At 40.3% G+C, this 13,229-nt stretch overlaps 1 protein-coding gene across 2 annotated transcripts in view; it reads right to left on the bottom strand.

The window, feature by feature from the left end:
• The window catches only part of pknox2 (pbx/knotted 1 homeobox 2), a 489,281-nt gene that overhangs the window by 404,196 nt on the left and 71,856 nt on the right, over positions 1-13,229 (bottom strand). For both annotated transcript variants that reach the window (XM_059957270.1, XM_059957269.1), the window contains exon 2: positions 3,063-3,123. The gene's annotated coding sequence lies outside the window, so the exon portion shown is untranslated. The remainder of the gene's footprint in view (positions 1-3,062; positions 3,124-13,229) is intronic.

Here is a 13,229-nt window from a genome sequence, read left to right as displayed (position 1 = left end):
CTTGAATGAGCATGATCTAGTACTACATTGTATTTCAATGTCACTGAGCAGAAATTGGAGTGTTTAACTTTCTGACTCAGAGTCAGCAGACCCTGCTACCTAACCCAAGAACTCCCAATCCTATTTCTTTGACTTCTTGCCTTTGCTATGTCTGTAATACAGCAGTAATGCCATGATCCTGTGATGGTTACTCAGGAAGTAGTAATACACTTGCTGACTGCTGAACTGACCCTGACCATACCTACAGCTAACCTGTCACTCCAAGTAATGGCGATTATCGGCACTTGTACTGCTTCTGGTCTTCTGCCTGGTACCAAAACTGATTGGCCAAAGCTTCTCTGTTGACAGCAGTCTCATATCAATTACTTCTCCAATTACCACTGAAGCAAAGGTGCTTATCATCTGCAGTGCTTGACCTTACTTTGATAAATTATCCTCACAGCAGTATCTCAGTTGTATTGGTCCCAACAGATTCAGTTATAGTTACCTGCTGATTATTTGCATTGTCATGTCTTTCTGTTGCTTCATTGGAAATATTACACTTCAAGGATCCTCAAACTGGCTTAAGGAATTAAAAAAATAATTAAATCACAAACAAAGAGAAAATCTGCAGATGCTGGAAATCTAACCAACACACACAAAAGGCTGGAGGAACTCATCAAGCCAGGCAGCACCCATGGAGAAAAGTACAGTTGACGCTTCGAGCCCTGCTGGGGGGGTTTTGGCCTGGAGCGTCGACTGTACTTTTTTCCATCAATGTTGCCTGGCCTGCTGGGTTCCTCCAGCGTTTTGTGTGTTGCTAAAAAAGTAATTATATGCTTTTCTTTTGAATAAAGAAGTCCAGCTATAGCATTTCTTATAACCAAAAAGTAGGAAGATCATCCTTGTGATAAGTAGCCTTGTTTCATAAATACAAAATCTATTTTTTTCCCAGTTGTAACCAGTGTTCCCTCTAACCTGCATGACCGTGCAGTAACTGAAATACTCCCGCACACATAGCCTTTGTTGCTGCACAACTGGAATTTACTTTTATATAATGTTAATATAATTTTGAAATTATGTTAATATATTTTTGAAATTATGCTAATAATTTTGAAATCATGCTTAATATAACTTTGAAATTATGCTAACATAAATTTAAAAGCTATGTTAATATAATTGTGAAATACCCTGTAATTATGTGTTAATAAATATAATCCATAAATTTTCTAAATGATAAACATACCACAGCCTTTATTTTGAAACATTTAGAGCATCAACCTATTTACATTGTCAATGTTGCAAGTTACAACATTTGTTACGAATTGTAACAATAAACACAGAATGGACATTGGTAGCTCTTTTTTTTTGTAATTTATTTTTTATTGAAGTTCATCATGAAACATTTCCATAAGATGTATTTCAGACATTGTACATATATATCATATAGTCATATATGCCACAAATCTCCACATAATATTTATCTGAGGTATACACTTAGAGAAAAGAGAGGAAAGAAAGAACAAGCGAAAGGAGAAAACTATGTACAAGTAGGGAGTGATCTTATTAATTTGTGAGAATAAAATCAGGCCTATGAGGTGTTATGTAGTTAAACCACTTTTCCCAGTATGAATCAAATTGTTCCAACTTATGATTAACAGATGCTGTTATCTTCTCCATTTTGTAAATTTCCATTGTAATTTCCATCCATGCATTTAAGGTTGGGCTCTCCTGTGATAACCATTTCCTAGTAAGAGTCTTTTTACCAGCAACCAGTATATTCATTAAATATTTATCTCTTTTCAACCATTCTTGAGGTATATACCCAAAATATATGGTCTTACTTTCTAAGGGTATTTCACATTTAAAGATGTCTTGTAGGGCATTGTGTATCCCACTCCAATAGCCTTTGATATCGGGGCATTCCCAGAAGATATGATAATGGTTTGCATTTCAATATCCACAATTTCTCCAGCAAACAGGGAGGTTACTATCATAATGGGATTTCTGAGAGGGTGTAATAAAATATCTTATGAAGCTTTTCCATCCGAACTCCCTCCATTTCTATGAACTGGTACACTTCCACTGATACCAGCCCACTGAACGCCGAAGCCATCCGGTCAAAATATCTTACTTTTGCCATTATGCTTGTCAGTTGTTTTGACTACCTGACATCATTTAATTGTGTCATGAAACGTGGTTTGTTTGTTTGATGTGCATATTACAAAAAAAAATTTTAATTACCGCGCAGTTCTCAGGCTGTGTAAAAATTTCCTGTTCAGTGCAATGATCAGTGCATGCCACTCTAAATTAAATTTAGAGGGAACTTTGATTGTTACAATCACTTGGACTGCTCCCCTCCAATCGTGTGCAGGTAACTAGCTACTGACCAAGTGCCTCACACCATCAGTGCAGGAACTAATTTTCTTTGCCTACATCATACACCAACCTCGAAAAAATTCTCAGCCATCTCCAGGACATGCAATATGCACTAGAATCAATTTCATTACAAGCTTTCAACGGGCTATCCAAATGGTGCAAGATCTTAGTAATCCTCCTCACACAAATCAGAATTAGGTCATATGAATATGATTAATAAGAAAACAATGGCAGTTGAGAATGTCCAAATCCAACATACCTGTACTGGTCTTTTTTTCATTCAAATCACACTGTCAATCAGGTTTTACCAATATCACCTTCAACTATGTTCAGCTCTAACTAGGGTTGCCAACACTCTGTATCTGTACTATAGTATCCAGGAATTAAAGATTAACAAGTTAGAATCAAAGAATATTTTCTTTTAAAAAGTGTTTCATCATCTTCCTTAAAGAATTTTGTTCCTTAATTATGAAAACATTAACAAGGGAAGAAAATAAAAGTGGAAGGCATGCACTGTGATGATGGACATGCCAGGCAACCAATAACACAAGAGTGACTGAAGGTCAAGTACCAAAACATTGAAGTACAAGTCCAACCAGAATTAGCAACTATACTCTTGACAATTCTGCATTTAGTCAACATGTTTCAAAGCTTCTGGAGTCATCTCGCTAGCAAAGTGTCACAAGACTTTCAACATTACTTACAATGGCGATTTCTCCGTGAAGTAAGGTCTTCAGGAAAATTTCAAACGCCCCGCTGACACATCTGTGGAAATACAAGGTATCATGGTGGTCAAGTTAACCAGTTGCTCATGAGAGTTGCTAACAGCAGAAATACAACTTATATCTGCAATGTAACTAAAGGCTTCAAAGAGCTCTAAATAGGTAAAAGGAAATTGGCTCCAAGCCAGACAGGGAAATATTAGATAGGAGGGATGAAATTGGAGGAAGATGTAGAGATAAGGGATGGAAAGACCACCAATAGATGTTAAAGCCAACACAGGACCCATAAACATAAGGTGTCGCTAATCAAGAGCCAATAGAAATCAGTGAAGTGCGCGTATACCAAACAATACCTGACGGAAAAGTTAGGGTGTTATTTCCAAATAACTTCTAGTTCAACCAACTCTGTCAAGCTTGAATTCTTGGCAAGAAACCCCAAAACTTCCCCAAATACCAATGGTTATACAATTATGACTGAACTAAAACTGACATAGGTTGACAGATCTCTGGACTGGGTAGTGAAATGCTGTGGCCAAACAGCCAAAGATCAGAGATGGGGTTAAGACACAAGAAACTGCACGTGCTGGCATCAGAGACTGAGTTGACTCAGTTGGTATTCTAGGAAGTTTTGGAAAATGAGAGAGCTTTTGAAAAGTTTTGGAATTGCTTACTGCAGAGGATTGTAGTATCTTGATCATTCAGCTTATTCAAAACAGAGCTTTGTTGATTTCTAGTTATTAAGAGACTCAAGGGATGCCAGGATATTACAGAAAAACTATGTTGAGGTAAATGATCTTAATGAATAGACTTCTGTGCCTATCTGGACTACTCCAGATCTATTTCTTATGTTCTTGGATTCTTACATGCCTTCATCTTGCCCCTATAACATCCTATTGAGTAGGCAACCATGCAGCATATAAACAATATAGTCATTCAGGAGGAATATCCACGTGCTTTTGCATTAATACAAATTAGATAGGGAGGTGTTCATGAGTGCATGCATGAGCAGAGAACCATGAACAACGGGACAAATGGAACGGACAGGGAAGTAAAACAAAGTATTCTTAGGTAAATTCTTAAAAATAGGTAAAGATTAAAAGAGTTCAAAGAAAATTTACAAGGATGTTGCCAGGACTTGAGTACCCAAGTCATAGGGAAAGGTTGAATAGGTTAGGACTTTATTCCCTAGAGCATAGAAGAATGAGGGGAGATTTGACAGAGGGATACAAAATAATAAGGGGTTCAAAGGTACAATTTAATATCAGAGAAATGTATACAATATACATCCTGAAGTGCTTTTCTTTAGGGTAATGCAAGAACCACTGAGGTTGGAAAATACTAGAGCTATTTAGTAACTGGGTTAACTGTGAATGGTGAAATGCTAAAAGAAACACGAGGGGGAATTTCTTCACTCAGAGGATGGTGAGTGTGGAATGAGCTACCAGTGGTGAAAGTGAGTTCAATTTCAATATTTTAGGGACATTTGGATAGGTACATGAATGGGAAGGGTATGGAGGGCTATGGTCCAGGACGAGGCAGATAAGTAGCCCAGCATGGGCGAGATAGGCCGAAGGCCCTGCTTCTGTGCTGCAGTGTTCAATGACTCTAAATGAAATCTAAACCTCAGAAGGCTAACCAGAACCTTGATTTGTCATTTAAATAGAGCAGCATTTACAAATGGAGATCAAGTAATGAAGAAACAGATAGTGTAAGTCTGTGATACTCGCGTTAAAGCACAATAAAGCAACTGCCAATGAGATTTGACGCCTCCTCGTATGGAAGTGCAATGCGCAGGATTGAAACAGACTATAGAGGGTTGTAGACTCAGCGAGCTCCATCACAGGTGGAAACTTACCCACCATTGATGGCATCTTCAAAAAGTAGTGCCTCAAGAAGGCAACATTCATCATCAAGAGCCCTCACCATCTGGGACATGCCCTCTTCTAGAACAGAGATGAGGAGGAATTCCTTTAGCCGTAGCATGATGACTCTGTGGAATTTGTTGCCACAGATGGCTGTAGAGGCCAAGACATTGGGTGTATTTAAAGAGAAGGCTGATAAATTCTTGATTACCAAGGGTATTGAAGGTTATGGGGAGAAGGCAGGAGAATGGAGTTGAGAGGGAAAATAAATCAACCACAGTTGAATGGCGGAGCAGACTCAATGGGCTGAATGGCTTAATTCTGCTCCTATGTCTTATGGTCTTCTCATTACTGTCATCAGGGAAATGGCATTGGAGCTTGAAGATCTGGACTCCAGGTTTTATGGACAACTTTTTTCCCTCTGACATTAGATTTCTGAATGGTCTACAAATACTACCTCGCTATTCCTCTTTTGCATTATTTGTTTATTGTAACTTACAGTAATTTTTGTCTTGTACTGCACTGTCACCACAAAACAACAAATTTCACAACATATCAGCAATAATAAACCTAATTATAACTCTGATTTTGGAAATGACAACATATAGATTTGGAACCAGCCAAAATTTTTGTGATGTCAAGTTTATTTAAGGTACAGGCCACCTAGGAAATATTGTAATGTCATGAAGGTAACATGTTCTAGAGAAAGCATTTTAGGATTCAAGCTGACTTGTCGAAATCAGTTAAAGAAGTGAAATTAGGAGCACTGGTGATGGAGCAGAACTGTGCACAGTAACCCATCTTTGGATTAGACGTAATATATGGACTGACTGTGCGCAAATGAAGATGAATCAAAAGGTAATAGAAGTGAGATTGTTATTTATTTATTTAGAAATATAGTGCAGAACAGGCCTCTCTGGTCCTTCGAGCTGCAACCCCCGATTTAACCCTAAATTAATTACGGGACAATTTACAATGACCAATTAACCTACTAACGCCTTTGGACTGTGGGAAGAAACCTGAGGACCCAGAGAAAACCCATGCACTCCACGGGAAGGATATATAGACTCCTTACAGATGACATCAGAATTGAACTCCTACGTCTGATGCCCCAAGCTACAATAGCTTCACACTACCATGGCACCCCGTGAACTTTTTCCTCTTCAAAGTTTAAGAAGCTAAAGCATACTATCGTAGAAAAGACTTTCTTCCAAAGAGGTAAGCCATAAAATTATAGCAAGGTCAGAAAGGACTTCTGCAATGGCTAATGGAAATATCGAACATTCAATCCAAAATGTTGTTGCAACCAGATTTCAAATCTATGATTGCTACATCTTGGTTGGGGTAAACCATTTGCCCCTTTCTCTGAGATTAAAACTCTTGCTAATGCATTAAACGTGTACAAACATTAAAATATGTGTTGGAAACATAGACGAACTTGAGATATAGTGAGGAAAGAACAAGGAGATGCTCTATATTCCTGTACTTTATTACGGAATCAAATTAATAGCGTTGTCATAAATAGCACCAAATAACATGTGAATGAGTTCTAAAAGAGTTCTCATTGACTGAGTTGCTCCCACTCAATGGTCACTTTTAGCAGAACAGTAAGTAATCAAATACGACTTGCAACTTAAATCAATGTGAGATATGATCTTACAATCTGAGATTACATCACTGCATGTGATATACATTGCCTAAGAAACCAGTGCATCACAAAAAGAGGTAAATTGTTTCATTATTGTTACTGTCCTGAGATTCAGTGAAAAACCTGTCTTGCATTCCTTCCATACAGATCAATTCAATACAACTTGCTTTGAGGTCGTACAGCGTGCACTTTCTCTGTACCTGTAAATCTAAGGCACACAGTCATAATGAGGTAGATTGTGAGGTCAAGAGTCCATTTTGTCGTACCAGAGAACTGTTCAATAGTCTTATAATAGCAGGACAGAAGCTGTCCTTGAGCCTGTGCTATGTACTTTCAGGCTTTTGTATCGTCTGCTCGATGGAAGGAGAAGAAAGAATTCCTAGGATGGAGGCTCTATGATTGTGTTGGCTGCTTTACTGAGGCAGTGAGAAGTGTACACTGAATGTGTGGAGAGGAGCTTCTTGCAGCCATGGGCGGAGCAGCGGCCATACCAAGCTGTGATGCGTCCCACTACAAACTATTATCTATTATCTGCAAACTTGTAGATGGAGTTAGAGGAAAACCTGGTCACAATTCTGAGTGTAGAGAAGGTAGGGGAGAGGGCTAAGAATGCAACCTATTGAGGCACCAGTGTTGAGAATGATCGTAGTGGAGGCATTGCTGACTACCCTCACTGATTGCAGTCTGTTGGTCAGGAAGCCAAGGATCCAGCCACAAAGAGAGCTAACACGAGGAAATCTGCAGATGCTGGAAATCCAAACAACACACACAAAATGCTGGTGGAAGAGAGCTGTTGAGTCTCAGCTCCAGGAGCTTGGAGATGAGTTTGCTTGAAGGCGGGGCTATAGTCATTAAACAACAGCCTAACGTAGGTGTCTCTACTGTCCAGATGCTTCATGGATGATTGCAGAACCAGGAAGATGGCACCTATTGTAGATCTATTTGGATGGTAGGCAAAATTGGAGTGGGCTAATGTTGCCTGGGAGTTTATGCAAGCCATCACGAGACTCTCAGAGCAACCATGGTAGATGTAGATGCCAAGAATCACCTGGGGGGGGGGGGGGCAGAATCCATTGCAATGTAGTAATGAAAATGTGCTGTGTTAATGAAGACACAAATGTGGGAGCCTGGAGTAGAGCTTCACCTCATAACTCAAGGCTGAAAACCTTATTTGATAATAGCTAAAATGCATTTACTAAACATAAAGAGAACAGACAGAGGTGGATTCAGAGTATCTTTCAAAAACAATATCAGGCTAAAACCAAACTGCAGAGTATACTCATTGTCTTTCTCACTACAATTAGCTTCCGCCTGCATTTCTAAAATTTAAAATATATTCATAAAGCACCAATTAAGGGAATTCACAGGTAATTATCTATTCTGTTTCCCTGAAAACCTAGCTTCTGACTAGGATTAATGATGTTAGAAATGTGTTACTCATTCCAGATTACAGCATAGTCATTGCAAGGAATTAAAAACACTTCAGGTAAATCAAATGTTCTGTCTTACTGTTGCTACTTGACTCAAAAGGCAAACCAGGTTTCCTTTATTGCTTGAAAACAGGCTACAGAAAAGAATTAATGTTTTTTTTTACTCTGCAGGTTTATCATAGGTGAAAGAAATTACTATTTCCAAAGGAAGTTATGTATGTTTGAATGAGTCATTTTTCAAGTGCAAGTGTTGGCAGACTGTTCAGTTGGAAAGGTGGGGGCCAGAGTCATCAGTAGCAATAGATTTTTCATCACCTGAGTTCCAATCACAATTTAGCAAGTGCCAATGAGCTATTCATAGCACCCATATCACATCATATGTGGTTTAATCAGGGTTTGGAATACAACATAACGTACTCCAGCCTTCCAAATATGAAGACCAGGAGTCCATTAGATTTCTTGATTACCCTCTGGTACTGCCTCCAGAATTTCAATGATATATACACATCCCAAGGAGCCTCACTGGACACCCAATCCCATTCCATTTATTAATTATGTTGTCCTTTCATTCTTATGAGAGGCACTTAAAAATAGATTTGCATACAATGAAATGCCAAAGTTTTACCAGTACACTTTATACTGCTTATTGTAACTGCAAAGCCCTGGTTAAGACTGAAGCAGCTTGTATTAGCAGTTTTCTGTAAAAGCAGCGTACCATGCTGGAAAGTGTGTTTTGGCTTCAGCTAAGGACCCATGTTGTCCAACTAAGGAATGTGAGTCAACCAATCAGGATTGTGGGATGTGAGAGAACATTCTAGTGCGCTGTGGGGGGAAGAGTTTTCTGAAGGACAGCAGTCTGGTTTGGGGTCTTTTGCCGGGAGCTGCAGAGCGGCAGAATGCCATTGGAAGGAGAGTCCCCGATGGAAGAAGCGCCTTGTGCAGATGAATGGCTCCAAGGAGGAAGGGCCAATCCTCCTGAGAGAGAGCCAGTTTGTTCAAGATGGTCGTGAAGGGAAGTTCAGAATGTGGTAGGTGCTATGGGTCCAGCATGTGAGCAAGAGATATACCCCCAAATACTCCAGTATGAGCTCCAGTGATTATGTGCACATTGGACTGGTTTAATTGTAATGGGCCCTTTGCTTTTTTATTCTTCTTTCTTTTCTTTCTCTTAATAACTGTTTCATGAAGCTGAGATTGATAAATATACTTTATGATTTTATGATCTGTTATTTCTTGCTGAACAATAATTGAGTATGGGCACTATTTACACAGCATTCACTCAAATCAAGGTTTCTTTAGTCAGAACATCATGACATTCCTGTTTGGTTGAACCCCAAATCATACCGACCCTAGACATATGTTGTTTATGAAAGGTGGCCTCTTCACCGCTGAGTCATGTGGCTGTTAGCAGAGTTAGTTAATGGGCCGAGATTGTAAATGAGCCCAGTGAGAGAGTTACACAGGTTATATTTTTAACTGGTGCTTTAATGTTTTTAAGAACAAGACCATAAGTCACAGGAGCAGAATTAGGCGATTCAGCCCATAGTGTCAGCTCCGCTGTTCCATCATGACTATTTATTATCCTTCTCAATCCCATACTCGTGCCTTCTCCCCATAACCTTTGTCCCCCTTACTAATCAAGAACCTATCAATCTCTGATTTAAATATACCCAATGACTTAGCTTCCACAGCCGTCTGTGGCAACGAATTATACAGATTCACCACTGTCTTGTTCAAGATTTTAGAAATAATTCACATCTCCAATATGATTTGAACCATCAGAAATTGATTAAAAGACTTCCATCTCACCCCTCAAGGTTCAGAGTTCAAACTTCAGAAAGATGTACGTACCGAGAAAGGCCCACTACAGAAATATTGCCATGTCTTCTCATTCACTCTATCGTTATTTGAAGACACTGTTATGATAGCAGTAACTAAAAATATGACGATGGGCTGCCAGCATTTCTCAACTACTCTGCTCTCAACTGGCATTTCATTTTCCAAGAACAAGGGAACAACAGGGGTATCTTGGGAACGGGGACTGAAAGCTTTGTCAAGGAGGTGAGATTTGGAAGGGAGACTTAGTGCCAGCAGTGTTCGACATTACTAATGGTGGGAAGAGAAAGAGAGGGAGTTTCAATAACAAAGTAAGAGGAACAGAGTGGCTGGGATGTTATATGGCTACCATTGAAATTGACCTATGGAGTCTGGAATTTAATATTATTCAACAAAATGATAGGCAAACAGTTATTGGTAGAATGGTTTTGGATGAGCCAGTCTATGGAGGATACAGAAAGAATGGACAGACAGAAAATTACTCGAGCAGGCAATTCTGGGGACATAAATGGGTTGCAACTGCACAGGCTAAGGCAAAAGCAGTAGTTTCTAAAGAGAAAAGTTGAATCAAATAATGGCACTTTATTAGGTACCTCCTGTACCTAATAAGTGGCCACTGAGTGTATGTTCACTGTTTTCTGCTGCTGTAGCCCACCCACTTCAAGGTTTGATGTGTTGTGCGTTCAGAGATGCTCTTCACCACACCACTGTTGTAACATGGGGTTATTTGAGTTACTGTCACCTTCCTGTCAACTTGAATCAAGCCTGGCCATTCTCCTCTGACCTCTCTCATTAACAAGCTGTTTTCACTCACAAACTGCCACTTGTTGGATGTTTCGATAATCAAATCACTCCATCTGGCACCAATGACCATTCCATGGTCAAGGTCACTTAGATCACATTTCTTCCCATTCTGATGTTTGGTCTGAACAACAACTGAACCTCTTGACCCTGTCTGTATGTTTTCATGCATTGAGTTGCTGTCACATGATTGGCTGATTGATATTTGTATTAACAAGCTGTTCAACGTTCAAAGTAAGTTTATTATCAAAGCACATATGTCACCATATGCAACCCTGAGATGAGTTTTCTTGCAGGCATACTCGAAATTCAATAACCATAACAGAGTCAAAGTAAGACTGCACCAACAGGGCAGACAACTAGTGTGCAAAACACAACAAATTGCAAATACAAAATAAAAAAATAATAATAATAATAAAAAATAAATAAGCAATAAACATCGAGGACATGAGATGAAGAGTCCTTGAAAGTGAGTCCCTAGGTTCAGTGATGGGAAAAGTTGAACGAAGATATTCTCTCTGATTCAACAGCCTGATGGTTGAGGGGTAATAACTATTCCTGAACCTGGCAGTGTAAGTTCTGAGACTCCTGTATCTTCTTCCTGGTGGCAGCAGCGAGAAGAGAGCATGACCTGAGTGGTGGGGGTCCCTGATACTGGATGCTGCTTTTCTGCAACAACATTCCCTGTAGATTAACTTAATGGTGGGGAGTGCTTTACCCGTAATGGACTGGACTCCATCCACTGGGCATTAATGTTTCCATACCAAGCTGTGATGTAGCCAGTCAATATACTCTCCACCACACACTTATAAAGTTTGTCAAAGTTTTAGATGTCATGCCAAAGCTTCATAAACTTCTAAGAAAGTAGAGGCGCTGTCATGCTTCCTTCGTAATTGCATTTAGGTGCCGGGCCCAGGACAGGTCCTCCAAGATGGTAACACTGAGGAATTTGCTGACCCTCTGCAGCTCTGATCCTCCAATGAGGACTGGATCATGGACTTCTGGTTTCCCTCTCCTGAAGTCAATAACCAGCTCCTTGGTCTTGCTGACATTGAGTAGTTAGGGCAGCACTCAGTCTCAATCTCTCTCCTGTACACTGATTCGTCACCACCTTTGACTCGGCCTATGACAGTGACATCATCAACAAATTTGAATATGGCATTGGAACTATCTGCTTCGTCTGTCCATCGATTTTCGATGATGACTGAGGCCTGGGCAGGGTTGTATGGGAGACCGGCAGTTGCCTATGCTGCAAGTCTCCCCTCTCCACGCCACCGATGTTGTCCAAGGGAAGGGAATTAGGACCCATACAACTTGGCACCGGTGCCATCGCAGAGCAACGTGTGGTTAAGTGCCTTGCTCAAGGACACAACACACTGCCTCAGCTGAGGCTCGAACTAGCGACCTTCAGATCACCAGACTGACACTTTAACCACTTGGCCATGCGCATTGGAACTATACGTAGCCACACAGTCATAGGTGTAGTGACTAAAACAAGTGGCTAAGCACACACCCTTGGGGTGCACCTATGCTAATTGATATCACATGGAGGAGATGCCGTTATCAATCCGAACTGACAAGTGAAGAAATCCAGGATCCAATTGCACAAGAAGGTATTGAGGCCAAGGTCTTGAAGCTCATTGATTAGTTTTGAAGGGATGATGTCATTGAATGCTACGTCGATATGTCAATAAAGAGCATCTTGATGTGTGCATCTTTGCTGAGCAGATGTTCCAGGTGGAGTGAAGAGACAATGAAATGGCATCTGGTGTGGATGGGTTGTGCCAGCAGGCATATTGGAGTAGATCCAAGTCGATTCTCAGGCAGGAGTTGATGTGTTTCATCACCAACCTCTCAAAATGCTTCATCACTGTGGATGTAAGTGCTACTGGACGATAGTCATCGAGATAGGTAACCTAAAACAGTGTACAGGTGTACCTTTTAAAGTGGCCACTGAGTGTACAATTTGGTTTGCCCTGGGATAGACTGACAGCACCTACCTTTTTACCTCCTTCTCATCATCCAGGGTCCCAAACCTGATCTGGGTGAAACAATTTCCCTTCATTTTCTTCCATTTAGTGCATTGAGGAAGGCAGACAGATTAAGAGACAGTTTTACAGAACACCTCCACCCAGTCTTCAAATCTGACTCTGTCCTCAAGGCTCCACTCCATCACAGTCAACATTTTGGACTGAGACCCTGATGAAAGGTCTCCATGTTGCCTGACCTGCTGAGTTCCTCCAGCGTTTTGTGTGTGTTACTCAAGATTTCCAGCATCTACAGGATCTCTAGCGTTTATGGTTCATTATATTTTCATTAACTGTGCAACTCTATTTTGTGTCCTCCTGCACTGTTGCTAGGAAACTTGAGTTTGAGGAACATTTCCTCAACTCTTGACTGTGGACTCAGACTTCCAACAATTTCAGATAATGGTTTTGTTGCTCTTTTCAAACCTCCCTTTTTGCTCCGATAAGATCTATTTACTGAGAGATACAGTGTGGAGTGGGCCCTTCCGGCCCAATGAGCACACAACGCAGCAACCCAGAGCAACGCAGATCACAGGACAATTTAC

The sequence above is a fragment of the Hypanus sabinus genome, chromosome X2 (assembly GCF_030144855.1).
Source record: "Hypanus sabinus isolate sHypSab1 chromosome X2, sHypSab1.hap1, whole genome shotgun sequence".
Taxonomy (NCBI): Eukaryota; Metazoa; Chordata; class Chondrichthyes; order Myliobatiformes; family Dasyatidae; genus Hypanus; species Hypanus sabinus.
Note: the sequence above shows the minus strand (reverse complement) of the source record. Positions and strands in the feature narration are given on the sequence as shown.